The sequence below is a fragment of the Meleagris gallopavo genome, chromosome 7 (assembly GCF_905368555.1).
Source record: "Meleagris gallopavo chromosome 7, MGAL_WU_HG_1.1, whole genome shotgun sequence".
In the NCBI taxonomy this organism is placed as follows: domain Eukaryota; kingdom Metazoa; phylum Chordata; class Aves; order Galliformes; family Phasianidae; genus Meleagris; species Meleagris gallopavo.
The window spans coordinates 17,482,245-17,502,152 of record NC_139410.1 but is presented as its reverse complement, the minus strand read 5'-3'; the positions used below and the strand labels follow the sequence as shown (position 1 = coordinate 17,502,152).

At 37.3% G+C, this 19,908-nt stretch overlaps 1 pseudogene; it reads right to left on the bottom strand.

Moving 5' to 3' along the window:
* Positions 1-11,480, bottom strand: LOC146543982 (uncharacterized; annotated as a pseudogene).
* Between the last annotated feature and the right edge of the window lie 8,428 nt (positions 11,481-19,908).

Sequence of the window (19,908 nt, the reverse complement as noted above, 5' to 3'; positions counted from 1 at the left end):
TTAGCAAAAAAAAAAAAAAAAAAAAGCAACCCAGGAGGTTGTCACTGATATGCAGAGACAAGAACAAATGACTAAAAGTCATGTGGGAATCAAATCAGGAAGGCTGAGGCAAAAAGTGTTAAATGAAGAAACAACTGAAAGTCAATCATAGGGTAAACACAGAAGGGAGACAAAAGAAGGTTCAGTTCTAGTATCTAACAAGAAAGATAGTGAATGATAAGACACAGAAAAGACAAAAATATTCAGTGTTCTTTTTTTGCCTAATGTGCTTCACGTGTCTACAAAAAATAATCTTAGCATCAGATATTCAAAGCAATTAGTTTCATAAAAGTCAAGAAGCACAGATCAGAAAAAAAGGGGGAATGAGTTAAGTGATATTAAGACATGCCAGTTTCCCCATCCTTCCAACTCAAAAGTGTGAAGAAAGCTGTGGATAAACCCTGTCGTCTTGTGTCGCATGTTTGGATCAGCCCGAAGTAAAAGCTCAGACTCACATTTTCAGATGTAATACTCATAACAATGTTCTTCTGTGAGTTTTCCAATGCCTGAAGTCATGGTTTCATTTACACTGAATTCTTTGCCGATGTGGAGGTCACTACTTACCTGTCCATTTTCACAAAACCTACAGAAGTATAGTACCACTGAGACCACTACTATTCAGTCTAATTTGGTTGGAAAGAGAGTAACAAGTTCAGAAGTTATGGTATGGCCTAGTAATCATATAAACATTTCCACAGAAAAATGTGCTAAAATATTCTAGGATACTTAAAAAAGCTAAAATAGCCCCTGCTTGATGATTCTTTTCTTTTTCTTTTGAGAACTGATGAAGTGTGAGGGAGGTTCTAGAAGACTGGAAATGATTAAAATAGTGCCTCTCTTAGGAATTTGAGTTCAGTTGACCTGACTTTCATTAATACTTTATCCATCACTGAAGGATACTATCACAGGTTATTAGACAGTTAGTGTACAGGCATGACGGTAACACATGAGAGAAAATAATTATGCAATAAGAGATTAAAATGTAATCTTAAGATCATTAGTGTATCAACTACTTCAATTTGCTTCTTAGGCAGGGTGACAACCTTGTTGAATAAAAAGGAATCATCAAATGTGGTATCTGCACTTTAGCAAAAAGCTTTTAGTTTGGTCCTCTTTAATTTTTACCTGCCACAATGGTATAGGTGAAATCAAGTAACAGTTGACACACAAGCAGTTAAATATTTATCCCTAACAGTATTTATCAACAGTTTCCTGCAGTAACATCCTTCAGGAATTCCTCATTGGACCTATTTTGTTCAATTTTTCATTTCACGTCTTGGATATTGGAACAGAGTAAACTTGTAAGATTTGCAGAAAATCTGGAACAGGGTTGCAAACACACTGAAAAACAGAACAGAATTCAAAATATCTAGGTACCTTTGGCAACAATCTGACTGAAACAAGTTTAAATTAGAGAGAGAGAGATACTAAGTACTACTGATGACAAAAATAAAACAGAATATATCAGTATAATATGATGACTCTTTAACAGGGCAACAGGATTGCAGAAAATGATAGGAGGGTTAGAGTGGATTTCCAGATAAATATGAGTCAATAACACGATGATGCTGCAGAAAAGCATTTCTAATTCCAGGATGTATTAGGAAGTGCACAGTATGTGAGATGCAGGACCTAATTATTTTGCAATCTTCAGCGCTGCTGAGGCCTCAGCTGGAGAATTCTGTGCAATTTTGGGCAGTGCACTCCAAGAACAATTTAAACAATTTGGATGGAGTTGAAATGAAATCAACAAGAATGATAAGTTATTTTGAAAGTAGGACTTACAAGGAAAGGTTGAAGGAATGAGGCTTGGTTAGTTCAGGAAAAGAAGACTGGAGGGAAAATGCATATTTTAAAAGGCATTGTACAAAGTCACGATCAACAGTTCTTTGTTCCTACCTGAAATATAACAAATAATTGCTTAATTTGCAACAAGAAGAGTAGACTAGATGAAAACAAAACAAAAAAGCCAACTACCCCCCCTTTCAAACTGAAGTCTAGATTAGATGGAATAGGTTTATGGGCTGTGGAATCCCCTTCATTTGTGGTTTTTAACAGTAGCCTATACAAACATCTGTCAGGAATGACCTAGTTACCCATTTCCTGCCTCAGAACAGGGATGCGCTGGATGACCTTTTAAGGTCTTTTCCTGCCCCTCTACTTTTTTTTTCTTTTTTTCCTGCAATGATTTCAGTAGTATAGAATCTGTTTCCTTTATCTTGGCTGCGATATGTTGGGCAGTATAACTGCAGCCAAGGCCTTTGTAAAATAAAGCCTCTCTCTAAAACCTCTTAGTAAAATAAGAAATTATTAGGATAATGAAAAAAACAAAGACAACTCATTTTAGCAACTTGAAAACATAAACATGACAAAACAAAAAAACAACCCCAAACAACAAATATAAACAGAAAAATACAATCCACATTCTTATAATGGCAAATACTGTTTTTCAGCCAGCCTGCAAGTATACACCCTCACAAAGGCTTCATTCAGTACTCGCTATTCTTTTATAACACTTTTTTAATAATGCTGATAGGGTTGTTTGTCATGTTGATAGATATGATCAACTACATGGCAGAATATCAGTGTTGTGTTGAATGTAACTAAGTAAATATTATTCTTGATTAATTACAGTACTTCTTAAAATACAGTTCTATTGTCCAAAATACTCATTTTATAAACTTTAAGATGTCCAATTGAGATTTTGAATTCTTGTAAAATAATCAGAGTAATAAAAGGTACTTTGACTTTAATTCTTCATTTTAGTCTGGGGTTATTTAAAGAGAAAATAAATATCTATGCATTTCAACAAGAAACAAAAATGATACATGAAATTGAGAAAAGCAACTCACAGGGAAACTGTGAATGAAGCTCTGTCAGCACCTCAGGTTATGATGGTATCACAAACCACACTAGAGCTTTTCTCCTGTGCTGAAGATGCTGTCATCAGAAACCTTCAATGTTTATCCATGGTAGCCTTAGGTATCGCTGTTACTGGTACATAGATAATATCAAGCTATGCACGTGCACAGAAGCACAAAGTGTCAAGCTACAGTTACAGTTGAGCCGATGATGCCTTCATCCTGAGAGCTAACACAATCCATTTTAAAGAAACAAAAACATCATCTGTGTTGCAGCCTTCACGACTAATACTAAGCTATGAGATGATTCCTAAGAGTTAATTTAAAAATATAGACTTTCTTTCTCCACTTTTACATAACTACCAAGAAGGCCTCTCCCTATCATCCAAGCATGAAAACAATTCTGTTCCAGAATAAACTTTAACTTATTTCTATAAAATTATTTATTTTCCTAGAATTCAGAGTTGTTGCGTTTGCAGACCAAGTTTGTAGCTTACAGAACAAACACAGCATAGTAAGTTTGCCATGCGTTCCAACCAATCAGTTGGAAAAAAAGGAATCCAGTTCCTACTCCTTGGGTTTATACTATACTGATATACAGTGGGGTAAAAGAAAACAAGTTACTAAAAACAGTGTCATCTAGTTCAAAATATGGAATGTGTGGCCACGTGCCGTAACATGTTCCATACTGCTAAGATCACAGGATCACAAAACCACAGATTTGCAGGAGTTGAAAGGGACCTCAAGAGATCAACCAATCCAGCCCTGCTGCTAAAGGAGATACTGTATAATTGGCTACACCTGTAGATGTCCAGCTGGGTCTTGAGTATCTCCACAGATGGAGACTCCACAACCTCTCTGGGCAACCTGTTCCAGTGCTCCATCACCCTTACTGTATAGAAGTTCTTCTGCACATTACTACCGAACTTCCTATGTTCAAGTTTTAGGGCATTACTCCTTGTCCTATTGCTACACATAGCCGAGAAGAACCTGGCCTCATCTATTTGCCTCCCATCTCCCTTCAGATATTTATAAACATTTATCAGATTCACTCTCAGTCTTTTTTTTCCCCAGGCTGAACAGATCCAGGGTACTCAGTGTTTCCTCATAAGGGAGATGCTCCAGGCCCTTCATCATCTTTGTGGCCTTTTGCTGGACTCCTTCTAGGAGATCCCTCTCTTTTTTGAACCATGGAACACAGAATTGGATACAGTAGTCTAAATGCGGCCTTACCAGGGCAGAGTGTGGGGGGGGGGAAGATAACATCCCTTGACCTGCTGCCACACTCTTTTTAATGCACCCCAGGATACCATTGGCCTTCTTGGCCACAAGGGCACACTGCTGCCTCACAGCCGACATGTTGTTCACCAGGACCCCCAGGTTCTTTTCTGCAGAGCTCCTCTCCAGCAGGGCAGCCCCTAAGCTGTACTAAAGCAAGATTCCCATCAAAAAAATCTCATCAAACTTTCTAAAGTAGTGTGAATGATCAGAACTAAACGACAATTTATCCAAGATCAACAGAATTCTTTGGCTCTCCCATCTATATAGACAGGCATGTTTAACACTGTGTGTGTTTCCCAAGAGCCTGCTAGCTGAAGAGAACCTGGGAAGGAGTTTACTGAAGCAGCAAGACTAGAAAGCAAAATGCCCATTGCTCAGTTGGTGTACAACATTCATAAGGCGACTGAGAAATAGATCAGTTTTAATTTCCAATCTTAACACAAAATTACAATGCAGAATGTGATCAGGAGGATATTACAGGAACACTGACACATATCAATGAGTTCCTTTTCATTTACTGGAATGGACTTTTGATTGTCTTGCATGCCAAAATGTGAGCCATTTTTTTCCTTCACACCTTGCTTAAAGCACATAGAAGTGATGATAATTAAATAATGTAAGAATTAGCATAACTTTAGGAAATAGTGAAAAGAAATTACAATAGTTGTCCCTGTAAAAGTTCTTCTGCACAGGGAGAAAAATGCATACAACCAACTAGGCTGTTCTTACCAAAAAAGTGCAAGTTTGTGCCAATTTGCACATGGTTTTGTGGGTGCAGTGTATGTAGAATTACTTCTTTAAAAACCAGCTCAAATTCAAATTGAATTTTAGGTCTTGCCATGTTTCCACCCCTCTGGGATAATATTGCATATGGAATGAATGGCATCATAAGGGAATCTGTTTGTATCTCATCTCTTTTTTTTCATCAAATTGTATTCCCAGGCTGTTCCAAGCAGCTGTTCATCTAATTCATCAGCAAGAATCATAGAATATATTCAAAAAGATTATACAGCTTTCTATTTGGCCCCTTCAGAGGAAGGAAAGGATAAGCAGAAAAATAGGAGAGGTAAGAAAGGAATACATGAGTATAGGAAAATGCAGAATCTGCACTCTGCTAAACTATAGCTGCAACTCAGCTAAATCTTAGTTATAGGCAAAACCCCACAAACTGCCCTTAGATGCTTCAACTGAAGTCTAGCTTTCCACATGGTCCCATTTCCTTCTCAACACAAGGGACACTAGCTGCTCTTGAGAAAGAACAAAATTGAATACTTGTAATATCGTTTTCCTTCCTTGCTTCAAGAACAAAGGGTTAAGAGAGGCATTGAAAAATTAGAGATTAGAAAAACAAAAATGCTCATGTATGTGATATGACGATAACACGATTGCTGGACATCTTTCCCTCTTCCCTTGCTACAACACAGAAAAAAGGTGGTGTCAAGCCTGTTAGGCTTCCTACCTTTCTCTTCCACTGCAGTTTTCAGTAGGCACAATTTTTATTAGTACCATAACAAATGGATTTTGTAGTTCAAGTGAATCCACTCTTCTGGAGTGTAATCAAAGTCTAAATCAAAAAGAGGTCATAAATTAAGGACTGAAAATGGAAACGAACCCAAAAAATAAGAGAAGATATTAAAACGTGCTACAGAATGCAGAGATGACACTGATGCTTACCTGTCCCTAAAGAAAGAGGCTTTAAAACTAAACCAGATGCATCTACCTCTTGCTTGTAATCTGCCATACAGCAGTGTTTCATCAAAGTACTGAAAATCATAAAAACTCTGATGAGAAAGAATTCTACACATCCTTCACTTGATGTGGGATTTTTCATTTTATATTTGCCTCTGCTTTGTTCAGTAGCAAGTGCTGGTGTTTTTTAGTAGGTGGATCTGCAGACCTGTGGCTTTGGAGTATTCTTCAGTATGGCCTGGCAATGCTAGCCTTGCTTATTTCTCTAGAATGCAGATGGGATTTTTACTGCACTCTCCCATTAGCTTCCTAATTCTTCAGTAAATATTAAAGAGGATTGGAATCATCATTCTTGTCAGTTTTAGTAGAAAGCAGTTACTGCCCACAATAATAAATATTTATCTTTGCAGAGTTTATTTTTCCGTTATGTTACATCTTGACCTATTGCTGTTCTTTTCACAAACAATCCACATTCGTTGCACATTTGTAAAAGTCAGTATCTGTATGCAGATACTGCAGCATATTTTAAGGATTTCCTTCTGCAGTCTGTTTAATTGATCAGTTTAAATCTTCCATTATGACCTTACTTTGAGGTACTCTGTTTCCCATCTATGTTACATTTCTATCCCCTTTTTTAGATTGACACCAATTTGTTAGTCCAGTTCTGGTAATATGTGTCTACAACTGCATGCTTTCAGTCCAGTCTGACAGGTGTATGTGAGAATGTATCATAGTTCATATGTTAGAGAAAAAGATCAAAACTGCATCCTCCACAACACTGATTAAGGGACAGCTTGAATCCATAAGGCTTTTCAGAGTATACTGCTGAAGATAGTGCCTATAAGAAAGGAAAAATGAATCTACTGCATGTAGTATAAAAAGCCAAACATTGGAGATGCTCAGTCTGAAACACACTAGAATGAAAAGAGTTAATGAAGCGCTCTCAAATTACGCAGCTGAGTATCTCAGGATGGTGTCTTCTATCATCTCGATGTAGAGCTTTGACCAACCTTGAGGAAAATCTCCAGTTTTCTTTCAGAATCTTAAAGCATTATGTCACTTCACATTTCTGTTTCACTTCTTTTTGTTTTGATATACATTTTTCTTTCTCACTTCTACTTTTTAGAAGTAATTAGATAAACTCCTTTTCTTTCCTTCTTAAGTTCTCAGTCATGCACATTCTCCTTCAAGCGTTTTCCTATTTGCAATGAAGAAAGCTCGAGTTTCTCAGGGAGGATTATTACAAAGAAATTCCAGGGCCAGCGTTAGCATGAGTGTTGTTTTCTCATTTACAGGAACAGAAGAATTCCCCCTGCAGCAGACACTGCTGAGTTTGAAACTATAAGTTACCACTTGATCTGAGCCAGATGATTTAAACTGTGCAGTCACATGCAGGCACACAAAAACTGACTGATCTGTCAGAGTCCCCTTAACTTGAAAGATATTATGCAGTGCACTGAAACACCCATCATGGCTGCTATTGCTGCATATACATATAAGTTCAGCAGAAGGTGATCTCCACTGCTTTAGTAGGAGGCACCAAGGCACTATTCAGAAAAAGAACAAGTGCTTCTAGGTCATCAACCAACCTCATAGAAGCAATCAGAAATGCAAAGTAGAGATCCAATTTCATAGGGAGATGCTGAATTAAACTTTGGACTACTCTAACAAGTTTCTGTAGAACTGCAGGAAATCATTATGCAATATAATTTTATCTACAGGATTCATTCTCACACAAACACACAAAGGAGTGATTCTCCTAGCTGACATCTAAACAGTCCTGTCAGAAAAAGTATATTAATCTGAACTGGAAGATACTGAGCAATGGTCTTCAATCCATGATTTGTGTGCAACCCACTGGCCAAAGACCCTCTATAATGTTACTAACTGCACACTACCTACTGAGTAGAGGGGTCAGGGAAGTCTGTGATCCCAATCAACATGTTTTTTTTTCTTCCTCCATGAGGTGCAAGATACCTCACAAAAATGCATGCATGATCATATCTGCTTTACAAAAAGCAAGACCTGAGGATGGGAAGCTAACAAGGAGCTAGGCAGAACCAGACTAAAAGAGCTGAAAAATTAAACAGTGCCTCAAAGGGCTTCAAAAACTTGCTTAGTATAAATGGTGTGATTTATTAACAAAAATCAAAGAAGCTACACCACATCAGACATCCTTTGATGAGTTTTAAAAAAGAAAAAAAGTAAACAAAACAAAACAAAAGCTAACCACAGTTCCACAAAGAACCTCAACTCATACTAAGTCTGCCTCATTCAGGTATGAAGAAAATAGTATTATACAAACCCAGGAAGCTGGTGATTAACATTAGTACACTGCTCAACAGGATTCTCACAGCAGCCATTACTGGTTATGGATGTTATTCAATGTTACTCTCTTTCTATGCTATTACATTGGTAATGTGCTGGCAGAAGTTGTATTTTATACATTAGTTCTTCTAGGAAAGCAGAACTGCACTGCAGGGGTAAAACTGTGATCCTACTGAAGTCAGTAGCAAAACTCTCATTGTTATAAATAGGGCTAGAATTTCACATGTGTATGGGGTGATCTACTAATCCTTTATTTCTCATCTGCCTCCCCAGGTAAAACTTATTCTCATTTTTGCAATATCTTATATAAGACTATGTAGATACATAAAAGAGTGTATCTACCAGAGCTGACCGCTAAGACAACAAACCCTATTTATGCCTTCCAAAGACAGATTCACCATTCACATTTACATTCAGATGTCACAGAAACAACAGAGAAAGAAATGCCTGTCTTAGGTGATGCGATTCAGTCAAGGTCTGAGGATCCTAGGGAGGCAAAGAAAAAATATCTTGCTATCAGATAAATCAAGTGTATGGTGTTATTTGATATTCATATACATATATAATAAAGCTCACAGACTCCAAGAACAGCCAAAAGATCTGTTTCACTGAAACCAGAACTTAACCTTTAAGCACTAAAACCAATCATAAGATTCATAGAGACAACTTGGTATACAATTTGCATTTTTTTCCACAGATATTCATACCTGATTTTCCTATTAGACAATTTCACATCAGGTAGAAAGATTAAGTGCCTAATAACAGACGGGGCTCCTTTGGCTCCTTGCATGCTAAAATCTAATATCATTGTGCCTAGATTTTTATTTGAAATGGAGACTACCTGCTTCCCATAACAATGGCCCTTCATTAGATGACATCTTCCATCACGATTTGTATGATAGCTACCCAAGCTCCCAATGGGAGATGTACTTTGGATAATAAATGTAACTTCTTTGTTCCATACAGATTTGTGCTAGTTCTATCTCCTTTTCACTTATTCTAGTCACTATTTTGATCTTCTTTTTGATGATAGTGCCATATTACACTCGGAAATTCATATGCCAAGTTACTAAAAAGTAAAGAGAAATCCCAAAGAAGTTATAAAATATCCTGTAAGCCTTGTTCCAAATAAAGTTTCTAGGTCATCGGGGGGAAATGTCAGTTGCACCAATTCATTTATTTATAGCATTATTTAGGGAGAAGCAAAATCGCAGCAAGACATTTCTGCACATTCGTTTCTAATTCTATTCTATTTTTTATGTGTTTCTATATTGTTTCCTGACCATGTCCCAAGAATGCATAAAGCACCACAGTTGCTATTTTTGCCCTTCTAAGATTTTGTCTGTGTGGAGCTGGGAAGGAAGAAGTCAGCTTGCTTTCTTTTGGAATTTTTACTTTGCTTTACACAAGCATGTATATAAATATGGGTCCTTATAGCAGAGCACACAACAGTAATGCTCCTTTTATGTTGCTTGAAACAGAAGAAAAATGGGAACAATGTGAAGACCCATTGTTCTAGATGATCCATGTTTAATTTTGGAGCTTTACAAGATCCCTTAAACACCCCAAGTCTCTTTTTTGAAGCGCCTACAGAAAATAGAGCAGGATACTGGGTACGATTTGTTATTCTTTGGAAAGGCACAACAAGGAACAGAAGGCAAACAGGCAGAATCCTTTATCTCTGAGAGCACACATCGCTGTTTGATGCTACTTGTGAGTCTTAAATGCCACAGTTACTGCTGTGCATGTTGTTATATTACTCTTGCCCCACCTCAACCATGAGCTGACGTTGACTGAGATAAGATTATTATTCAGCAGGATGGGACAATTTCTCAGTCTACATCCAAGACAGCTAAGGAACTGCACAGAACACAGTAATGCATCCATAACCTTTCTGTTAATACAGCACTTAAAAACTGTCCAGATTGTTTGGCAAGGAGATCTGCATGGCTGGGACACCAATAACCAAAACTAGTCTATGTTCAGAGTAACTCAGGAGATTCCAGGCCCTGGCTCAAGAAAGCAATTGCACAGATATTGCAAAGTTCCCATAAAGAGAGTGTGGGTGCAGAGTTCACAGACATCAACTTTTTTCCGCTTTGCAGAGTCACAGCTAAACTGGCACCCTGCCTTAGTACAAACAAGTCGTTGCAGGTCATCTCAGAAATGCTACTGAGAGTGTCTAATGCTGGGAATATTAAGTGGAATATTAAAGCTATAATGCCTATTAGTGATTACGGGTGTTTTTCCACAAAGCACTTTCCACGTGTAATTCACAAAATAGATTTATGTGTGATTTCAAAGAGATGTTGCTTTTGTACAGAAATCTCAGACCAAACCTCAAACATTACATATCTCAAATATCTTGTTAAATACTATCTTGTCCATAAAATTGTCATTTAAGATATCGAGAGATCTGCACAACATCACTGTAATGGAAAGGGGCTGAGGTAGATGTGTTACAGAAGTCCCTCCCACCTAGCTATACTAGGTGGTCCTATACATTTTCTGTCTGACCTGCAGGGCAAAACTTCTCATGACCACTATCTGCTGGAAGAATTTACTTTAAATGTAACCCATACACTATAGGGAAAAAAGCAAGCTCAGATCACAGTCACACCTACCCCAGAGCTACTTAACACACTCATTTTCAAAATATTTTTGTTCGGAAACATGAGTTTTGTTTCAAGATTCTTTATGGCAGGTCACTATAATCAGCACGAAGAGACTTGCTAACCACTCAAAGCACTTGCCTCCTTTTTAATTTCTCTTGGGAATGAGAAACATACTGAGCTTTTTCTCCTTTGGCACTACAGTCTGCCCTCACAGAATTACTGAAACATGAATTTGTGAGGGATGTTTTAAGCAGAAGTATGTTCCTATGGATAGGGATGATGTTAATTCCTGTCACCCTGAAGATCCAAGTGAGGCTGTTGTTAAAGCTGCCTCTAAAGGACCATGGGAATTTGTTCCATTCAGTTCAATGACTTTCATTACCTCTTTTAGACTAAACATAAATGTAATATACCAAGCCAGACTCCAAAGGTTAGTCTTTCATTTAGGAAAAGTACTGGAGATGCAAAAGCTGTGCAGCATTTACAGGAGTCTAACACAGATTCAATAAACCAATTGAACACGAAAGGAACATCCTTTCTAAATGCAAATTATTCAGGTGCCATGTGAGTTCCATAAAGGTTACTCTTCAGTTCTCTCTCTCCGTCTAATAAATGAGAACAGAGAACAGCTTACTTTCCTTCTGTGAAATTCTTTGTACAAAGCCATCGTGGTGCTCCCATTATAGGCCTTGTCGGCAAGGAGCAGGCACAGGCTCTGGACTGCTTCTGTCCTGTGACTGCTGAACACTGACATTCATTTTTTACTATAGCACTTTTGAGGAGAACTGAAAAACTAAATTTAAAAAGCAAGGGCAGCAATGCAGCAACACACAGACATATTCAAGCTGCATGATTTTCTCTTTCCTTGTCATCTTGCCAAGATTCCACATTCTCCTATCTCAAAGAGTAAAACCACAAATATCAATAAGGTTCAGAAAATGCATACCAACAATACTCCCTCCATATCAAACTGATCAAAGAGTGAAGAGATCTACCTGGATGGGGATGCACAATAGCTGCAGATCTGTGAAATTTCTTTACAATGAATTCTTGTCTTGGGTGAAGCCAGTGGCAAAATTTTCCATGTTTCCCAGGTGGCAAATCAGGATTTGCCGTATCAATTTTGAGTCAGGAATCATGGAAAAGAAAACTGCAGTATTACATTAAAAGTGTCATAATAGGATGCTCTCTACAATAGGGACTGCATCTGTGCATATTTTAAACACTGCGTAATAGTGGCCACTGACTAGGGAGCTGTTGTGGGCCCTTTTTAGCATTGGGAATGTTCAATAAAGAACTGTGCAAATATATCTCATGCAATGAATTTGCATGTGCTATGTAAATTTAGTTTCATCTCATGTAGCAGCATCTTGAGAGTTAGCAGGGATGACCGAAACCTCAGAGCCTGAAGAGTGAGAAGACTGAAACAAGGGTTCAGCAGGTGTCACAGAGCATCAGCCAAGCAGCCTACGGCTGGTGGCAGAGCTATAATGGTAGTTTTAAGACAAGTGCCAGTGCAGTCGCCCACCTTGGCTTAATCTGAAACAAATTCTTGTTTACATCCTGCTGTGATATTATGAAGAAATCCCCTCCTACTGTAAAACCATCTTTCTTACTCTTACACCAGATAGAACGAAACTGATCAAACTGTTGTTGAGTTAGAAGCAAATTAATGATATTCATTTCAAATTTTAATACAAGTTTCTAACGCATTGTGGTTTTGTAACCTATACATGGCTGACTAACTCTTAGAACCTCAAGCTTTGCATGTTTTAAGTTCTCATGGTAAATGAGGGCACAGCCTCATTTTGAAGCTCACATCTTATAGTAGGAGTAATGATTTTTCTTTTTGACTAACCTATCAGCTGCATGTGAACTGCCATGCACAACAGCACTGCATGCTAGATGCAACGGCTAATCCTTCAGAGCCTGATGCAGCTACAGATGTTTTGCACCCCATTAGCTCTGTTTGCACTGTGCAGTAGCGAGGATTAAAGTTTGATATAAACTTTACAGAAAGTAATATTTTCCTTCAAAATAGTCTTTCCTTGGTTTGCTAGATATTCTTTCCTTAATTCAAAATCACTGAGTGTTTTGTGTACCTGGACTGTAATCAACGTAAATAATGAAGCATCTGCTCAATGTAATCAGGCATTTGTGCATCCCTGGGCCACCCCTGGCCTGCCACAACACCCCCCCTCAGGCCTCAGTTTGCTCAGGACTTTCCTTCCTGGAAGACTTCAGCATGTGGGAGGGGAGATGGCACTTCCTCAGCATGTGCTGTGCCTCAGCCCTGCATGCTGGGAGGGAGGAAGGAGCCAGGAGGCCTGCCCAGCCAGAGCGGCTGCCCACTGCACCATGTGTGCTCAGCCCGCCAGACATCACTGTGGTCAGGCAGGACTTCTCTCTTCCTTACCCTCCTCACCCTGCATGTGCAAGCGGAAACGTGCACAGAAAGCATTCCTTCCGCTAGGACTGGTGCAGAAGTCATGGAATGTTGTCATAAGAAAGCACTGACACCTATGTAAAACCTTGCTTCTTCAGGAAGGAGCTCATCTTACTGTCCTACATGATGCTGGATTATTCAAATTTATCTACAGTGAAAGTGAAAATGCTGTTCTGTAACTCTGATCCTCTGTGACAGCACTTTAAGTGTCAATTAAGGTCCTATGGTCCTATTTTAGCAAAATTTCCAACCAAGTGCAGCAGTTCATCAGAGGTTAAAAAACCAACCAGCCCAATTGCACAATTGAAATTCACCCATCCTAAGGCTTCACTGGAGCTACGTTTGTTACATTCGGTTATTCTTCTGTCACCTCCCACAAGGTCTACTTGCTCCGCCTTCTCTGTATAGAGAGTGCATGAGCTATTCTGAGAATTTTCACGCTTGTTGTGAGACTAAAACTTGCCATTCTTCTGCATTTCACTTTCTTGATCTTTTATTTTAATTAAATAATATTTGTCATGGCAGTGACAATTTTCAAGACTATGTAAAATGAAGTCAGAGCTGAGACTCTGATATGAGCAATGGTAAGAACTAAATCATGCAGGTTGCCAAAGTTACATACAAGATTCCACCATTCCCAAAATGTTAATCTTCACCCCTCCACTGAGAAACCTAAAACCAAATGATGAACTTTCCTAATGAGGCAGCACCAATGCTGACTGCAGAAGAACCCAGATCACCAGCAAGGCCCTTTACAAAAGTGCTTAGGAAATCCAGACATGAGAGTTACAGCTTATACTTTTTAAATGAAAAACTGGAAGTCTATTAATAACAATCCTTCTTTTACGTCAGGCTACCATTAGTCATAGGAAGAATTTGTGCACGTGCAAGCCTTCTCTTTTCCTTGTTAAATGCCTTTAAAGTTTTTTTGTTTGTTTGTTTTTTCTCATGTGTGGACTTCTCTTTAATTGGATACCTGCCAGTTTACAGGTCTCTACCTCCTGGACTGCTGATGTTCCCTACGCTCTCATTTCATAATATGTACACATAGATATATATGCACTTATATGTGTAAGCAACTATATAATCTAAGCTCTTCAGGCTTCTCTTTGGCAATAAGTGTTGGCTTTGTTTTTTAGTTTGGGGACATTGAAATACTTAGCAGCACTCTCCTAAGATAAAACAGGTCACCCTAAGCTCCCCTGAGGAAAGTTCATTGCTGATTTTGCCTAGTAAGCTGGGGATGAAAACCTAGAAGCCTGAAGCTGTCACTGTTCTTGCAGCTATTTGTGGAGATTTACGGTAAACTTTCTGTTTACTCACTTTATGAATACAAATAGTAGTACTCTCCAAAAATTTTATTAATATTGAGTAGCTGGAAACAAGAATATGAGAGTGATATGAAGTATCACAAACATATATAGGGTGTATCTCTACTGAAAGAAAAGAAAAATGGTGGCAACTTATCAAATAAAATTGTCCCTACTTTGATATTACAGATGGCAGGAAAATCCACTGGAAACAACATTCAGTATTTGCCTCTATTATCATTAATAGTGGCTTTCAAATAGTGTTATTGTTTTTGTTTTCTGTTTTAATCCAGTGGACTGATTTCAGAAAAGAAGAATAAAGAACTGTGAAAAAATCAGATCCCATGTATAGTGTAAATTTATATTAAAATACTTTACTGGTATTTCCTTAGGAAAACATACCTATACACAAAGTTTTCTGGTCACAGAATAACAAATTTCTATGAAATCTAAAACGATGGGGAAACATAATGGTACATTTTCACTTTCTGAAAATGCATTGTAAAAGCCATTTTTTCCCTCTCATTTTTAAAAATCATATCTTCACAAGTTTTGTTGTTTTAGTCTTGAAAAGAATGTTGTGTTTAAGAATAGGCATGTTTCCTCACTGGTACTTTCTCAAGAATCTGAGAGACAGCAAAAATGAACAACCCCTAAACAATTTTATTGTAACTAACTTATCTTAACCAACACATTTATCCAGTTGGTTGCCAGGTTTCATAGTACTTACTGCCCATTAGAAAATGTAAAATAAAAAAAAACTTGAATATCTTATGCTAAAATATAAACACAAACATGAGCAAACAAATTTCAGCTCTCAGAGCAAAATAATGAGCACTGAACAAAAGCTATTGTCTCTGCACAACTGATCTTGAATTTTTAATGATTAACGTAGATGTTCTTACTGACGGAACATTTTTGTACTCCAATATTTGCATTTTTATTTTTATGAGGAATACTAGGCACCAGTTAATCTGGATTCTAATTGAAAACAACTAATCTCCATCTTGAAGCAACTCCACAGACTCAGAGTCTTCTGGTCTTACACTGACATAAATGACGTTAGGAATCTGGGTCAAAGTTTCAGATTTAACCTTGAGGCCTTTTACTAAATATTAATTGCTTCAAAATAAAATAAATATTTACTATCTTTGATACTTTGCCTCAAGCTAGTTGATGCAAGAAAAGAGTGTGGTTTAGTAGCAGATTAAAAATCCTAAATTATATAATAATACTAAAATGCTTTTCAGACTGTGTGCCATGCTGCTGCTTTTTTTCATCTGCTTTCATTTGTTATTAAAATAAGTACATGAAAAATAAAAAGAAACTAAAAATGAGATTCTTGTTGAATGTATTGATTCCTTGTGATCTTCAGTAAAATAAAATGTAGACTTATTGCCAGTGTGATTTTAGTTTTCTCTCCTCGTACAAGCAAGGTCACACTTTTTCCAATTTAAAAAAACTGACCTTACTTCACAGTTTGGTAACTACTGCCAACTATTTATTCAACTCACTAATATTCGCTCTTGAATAACAAGATGAAACATTGATCTAGAATAAGATTATCAGTGTATGTGTTTCTTTGTTTTCTTTCTTAATCACAAAGCAAATCATGCTCAGTGACAATCATAGCTTTGTCACACCATCTTTTATTAACACAAACATCTTTGGTTGTTAGATCACAAAAATTTTAAAAGGATTAAATGATTGATCTTAAACAGCATTGTTTATCATCTTTGGGTTTAGCTCAGCCTCTGTGCAAACAAGCTTAGCATTGTCATTGAGAATTACACCCATTTATGCCAGGGATTAACATGCCAGGGTCTCTCTCTGTGAAATCCATTCTAAAGATGCAGCTTCTTGCTACTGTCATTTTCTCTTCATTTTAGATAAATGCACGTGTAACTAAAGGCTGTACTGCTCATTTGTGAGGATGGAGATTAAACCTGAAGTGAGTATAGAGAATTCAACTCTGCTGTGCTTCAGAGCAAAAACTGTATCTCAGAGGGACTGTCACCCACATGTGAGTGCTGGAGTGCAAACCTCCTCCTCAAAATATCTCGCACTGTCTTTTCGCTTCTACACCCACCATTCTCTCACCCTCTCACTGTTGAATGTAATCAATGTCATTGGAAACTAAGCTGCCCGATTCTTCAGAATGACATCTGACTACTGTGCTTAATAGGATATGCAGCAAACAGAGCCATTTCAAATGGCAAAGCTTTCCTTAATGTAGAATGAAAGACTAGGGTTAGGTTCCTCCATTTGAGGAGCAGTTCATATTTGGAAGGAAATGGAGGACAAAGTGTGCCTGATGCTAAAGAAAAAAAAAAGAATGTTGGCTCGGCATTGAAGCCCTCCATTTACAGCCAATCTGATCCAAGTATAATTATTCAATCATATGTTCTTTTAGCAAACCAGTTACGTTTACTTGGCTTTTGCCTAGCCTAAATATCAATTTAAAGAGAAACTGTCATAAGTGAGAGTAAAGTGTTTTGAGTGATGTCTCTCAGACACTGCACTGAACGTGTCATCCTATATAAAATAGTAGCTGCTGTGTGATTGTTACAGAACTACATGTTGTCATGCCAATTAGTATGTTCCTTTTTTTTTTCCCTACTTATTTCTCTCTCTAGATTCAATAAAGTATGCCTACTCGATCAATTTAGTATTCAGGTTTATTCTTCAGTTCTGTTGCTGAGCAATATTAGGATCTCACAAAAGGTAAAAAGAAACACTTTAATCTGTTTGGTAGTTCGTTTTGTTTTCTTGTTTAATGTTTTTTGAAATCTTAAACAGTAAATGCAGAATTTCCCTTTCACTCACACAATATAAAACTAAAAATGGAAGATCTAATGTAGGTGGCTTTTAATAACCCATTGATCACTTAGCCCTATGAACATTATGATTCCTTACCTACTTGTAGTATATGTAGCAGGATAACTACATATATTCATTTTATCAATGTAGATTTGATGCCTGCTAATTTAACTAATTTACTGTGATTTCGTGTGGTGTAAAGGAGTGAACTGTACCTTCTAATTACTGAAATATCACATTCTATGCCATCCTCATATCACTTATCATTCATTTCCCTAACCTGCATTCATATGGAATTTTTTCACGTTTCTAGGAATTTTCACCATCTATTTACATAACATTTTTCTATCTGAACAGGATATGCTACAGAGAAGATTTTACTTAGTAGCTGTATAGCATTCTATTTTTATGTCCTATTTAGATATCTTTACATTTTGTTTTTGCTTGTTTTTATAACTAGCAGCATACACCAAGTTTGTGTTTTTAATGAACTTTAGGTTTGTTTAGCATCAATACATGTGAATACTCAGATTATTCTTTGAGCATGTATTAAATTGTATGTCATCAATGTTTTAGAAGTCACTGAACTAATTCACTAACTTTCTTACTTTTCACATTCCCTTCAAAACTGCAGTAACCTGACCAATTAAGCGTACTCTGAAAATGGGAATGTCTTGTTGCTTAGTCCCATTTCATGGCAACAACTGGTAAGATGCTTTCGGCAAACAGTGAGCATTCAAGGCTTTGTCACACTAATATTCTTGATGGTGTATATTATACTTCAAAGAATTACCTACATTTCCAGCCCTTTGGATAAGTGCTACTCTATAACTGTGAGATTTTGGTGTCTACTGTTTTAAAATAACAAACAGATTTGTTCTCTAAACTGTTGCAATCTCAGATAAAGCCTAAAGACTATTCTGCTGTTTTTCTTTTAAGCTGTATTTCTAGTTCATACAAATTCAATTAAGTTCTGTTGAACAGATGCAGGTATAACAGAAACTGAGATTGGGAGGCACTTCAAGGTGATAATCTGCAGATATGGTCTTGATTTAAATGGGACAACTTCAGAACATATGGAGTAAATTTAATTGTCCTACCTTGATTGAGCACAGTCAGGGTACGCAGACTTGTGTTATTCTTTTGTATTCGCTTCCCAGGAGGTTAGGATTGTATCTTCTGTCACTTTAGAGTTCTACTTGAAAGAAGGTAAAAACATTGTTCCCTAAGGAAAAAGCAAAAGCAGGTGTATCATAAACCTGCCTGTGCTGCTGCAAACACATGTGCATAGCACATATAAACTACAACAAATGAAGCATTCCATCTTTGGAATAAACTGAAATGCACTGTGCGTGTTTGGATGAAAGACAAAGCCTATAATATTCCATGAAGATATGGAAATATAGTAGCATTTGGAAGAAACAAATCTTGAAGATAGGTCTTTCCACCTAACATCCTTATCCAAATTTCTTTTTTTACTCAGGTTTCACTATTTATGTGACAGATCAGTCCCTTTTTTCCCCTCACATCCTTCATTTTATTTCACTACTTCTTAGGCCCAATTTCCTCACTGCATCGTTACACACTTCCCTGTTATGTTGCCCATGATGTTATGTTCTCTTGCTTATTTCCCCATTCAGTTCTACATTTCATTCTTCTTGTTTTGTTAGTTTACCCAAGCTTACTTTTTATGCCACTTCTCAGAGGAAAGATTCCTCTTCTTGTCTGCCTTTGAGCCCCATCCTCATCTTCCTACCCTCCTGCCTGACTCTTGTTTTTCAGGAAGTCAAGCTCTTCTTTTAATTGCTCACTATCAGCAAAGGGGGACAGTGGTCCCTTCTCAGGTTAAGTATCAAGGCCAGGCATGACTGACATGCCCAAATGAGCAGGTACAGCAAAGAACCTGCTAGAGATGCCCACAACAACACAAGTAATTCTTACAAGCATATACTAATGATAATTGTGTTTAGCAGACAGACTTATCCAGCTTCCGGCAGAGGAGGGCAACTGGCATATCCTTGATGTAAAAAAACCAAACCAAAACAAAACAAAAAAACTCACATATAATGTCTTTGTTCCAAACGTGAAAAAGTTTAGGTACTGAAAAACAAAGTTGCCTACATTATTGACAATTTAAATTTTAAGTATTTTTAATAATATACATGGTTTATTCTTAAGGCTGTTCCACTACCCATTAGGCAGAAATATGGTTGATGCAAGAACATCTACTATTATAGCTGCCATAGACTAACATGTATTTTAGTTTAAACTAATAAAAAGCAACCAGTACTGCTACACCAACTGAGCATCTACATTACTCATTGCATTCATACAGAAAGAAAAAACACTCTATTCTGTACAGGAGATAAAACTCTGCTGTGGAAACGACTGCCTACCACAAACAGGAAAAAGAGGAAATGAAGGATATGTCAATATAACAAAGAGCACACCAGAGAAGTGAATGAAGACCACATCACAAATTAAAACGTAGTAGAAAAATTTATGTTAATTGACTCCAC